Source organism: Austrofundulus limnaeus, unplaced genomic scaffold, assembly GCF_001266775.1.
Source record: "Austrofundulus limnaeus strain Quisiro unplaced genomic scaffold, Austrofundulus_limnaeus-1.0 Scaffold665, whole genome shotgun sequence".
Lineage (NCBI taxonomy): Eukaryota > Metazoa > Chordata > Actinopteri > Cyprinodontiformes > Rivulidae > Austrofundulus > Austrofundulus limnaeus.
In genome coordinates, this window is record NW_013953067.1 from 222,493 (window position 1) to 224,863 (window position 2,371).

The following is a 2,371-nucleotide window of genomic DNA, read 5'->3' on the forward strand; positions in this document are numbered from 1 at the left end:
TAACCATATAAATAGTAGAATGTTAATAGTAAAAGTAGCTAAATACTATCAGTAAAAGTAACTAAATGCTAACCATATAAATAGTAGAATGTTAATAGTAAAAGTAGCTAAATACTATCAGTAAAAGTAACTAAATGCTAACCATATAAATAGTAGAATGTTAATAGTAAAAGTAGCTAAATACTATCAGTAAAAGTAACTAAATGCTAACCATATAAATAGTAGAATGTTAATAGTAAAAGTAGCTAAATACTATCAGTAAAAGTAACTAAATGCTAACCATATAAATAGTAGAATGTTAATAGTAAAAGTAGCTAAATTCTATTAGTAAAAGTAATGAAATGCTAACAGTATGAATAGCAGAATGCTAATCTTAAAAACTGCAGAACGCTAACAAAATAGTAGAATGCTAACAGTAAAATAATACTATGAGTAAAAGTAACAAAATGCTAACCATATAAATAGTAGAATGTTAATAGTAAAAGTAGCTAAATACGATCAGTAAAAGTAACAAAATGCTAACTGTATGAATAGCAGAATGCTAACAGTAAAAATAGTAGAATGCTAATAGTAAAAATAGAATGCCAATAGTAAAAAATAGCAGAATACTACTAATAAAAGTAACAAAATGCTAACACTAGAGTAAATCAGCAGAATGCTAACTCTAAAAGAAGTAGAATTAGAAAAGTAGAAGTAGAAAAAAAGAAGTGCTAACATTTAAGTTAGCTAAAAGCTATTATTAAACACTTAAGATGCTCACAGTAAAACAGCAGAATGCTAACTGTAAAGGTAGCAGAACACTAGCTACTCCTTTCAGATAGTTTTTCACTCCACTTTTATTTTTATAGTCAGCCTTTTAGCTTTCTGCTCCTTTTAGTTAGCTTGTTGGTACCTTAGTGCGTATTTCTAGCATTTTCCACTTAACTTTTTCAGCTAGCTTTCACCCAGCTTTTGCATTAGCATCCAGTTAATGTCTGAAGTCAAAATTGATTTTTATCTTTTTTTTTTTAATAGACAAGACATGTTTGATAATAAATTATCTTGTATTTAACTTCACTGTAAAGAATAATTTGGTCAAAACTGGTCATAAAATACAAAACAACAGTTCCTCCAGCTCACCTGCAGCCTTCCTCCTCCCTCCTCTTCCTCTCTGCCGTCATTGACAAGTTAATTAGGTCACCATGGTAACGAGGAGCAGCTGTCTGATTGGAGCAGCTGTGAGGAGATTAACAGGAAGGACGCAGCAGCTAATTATAGACAAACAGCTGCTGCATGGCTCAAAGGCAGCCCGGTTCTACCCACAATGCACCAGCTGCTCTCTGAAACAGGTAGGAAAAGGCTTTTTAGGGTTTCTACCTTTTCTAAGGCTTCTGTAAACATTTAAAACTGACTAAATGATATATTTAGATATTCAGAATTTATCAGTCACTTTACAGCTGGTTTAGGGTTGCAACTAGGAATAATTTTAGGTTAATAAACCAATAATTTTGTTCAAATTGTGTGGATTATTTATCAAAAAAATCTGAATTTTATTACAGTAAAACCATCATAAATCATAAATGGGTTGGGATTTATCTGTTTGGTTAATTTGGTTTAAATGTTATATAAAAGTAGTAAAATACTAGCTAAAAGCAGCAAATATTTGGCGAAACGTAGCAGAAGAGTAGCAAAAAGCTGCAAGTAGCAAAAGACTTAAAAATGAACGTAACCAAAAGCTTATAAAATTATAATGCAAGCCAAAAACTAACCAAGGGCTAGCTAGAAGCTGAAAGTACAAAAAAGTAGCTTTTGGTATATTTTTATACTATTATAAATATTATAGCAAAATGTTACATTAAAGCTAAAAGCATGATAATGCTAGCAAAAACTATAAGCTAGAAGCTGAAAGTAAAAAAAACACTTAATAAAGCAAAAGGCTAGCTAAAAACTAAGACTAGCAAAACACTAAAGGCTAGCTAAAAGCTAAGACTAGCAAAACACTAAAGGCTAGCTAAACACTAAGACTAGCAAAGCACTAAAGGCTAGCTAAAAGCTAAGTCTAGCAAAACACTAAAGGCTAGCTAAACACTAAGACTAGCAAAGCACTAAAGGCTAGCTAAAAGTTAAGACCAGCAAAACACTAAAGGCTCGCTAAAAGCTAAGTCTAGCAAAGCACTAAAGGCTAGCTAAAAGCTAAGTCTAGCAAAGCACTAAAGGCTAGCCAAAAGCTAAGTCTAGCAAAGCACTAAAGGCTAGCTAAAAGCTAAGTCTAGCAAAGCACTAAAGGCTAGCTAAAAGCTAAGTCTAGCAAAGCACTAAAGGCTAGCCAAAAGCTAAGTCTAGCAAAGCACTAAAGGCTAGCTAATATTTAGGACTAGCAAAACACTAAAGG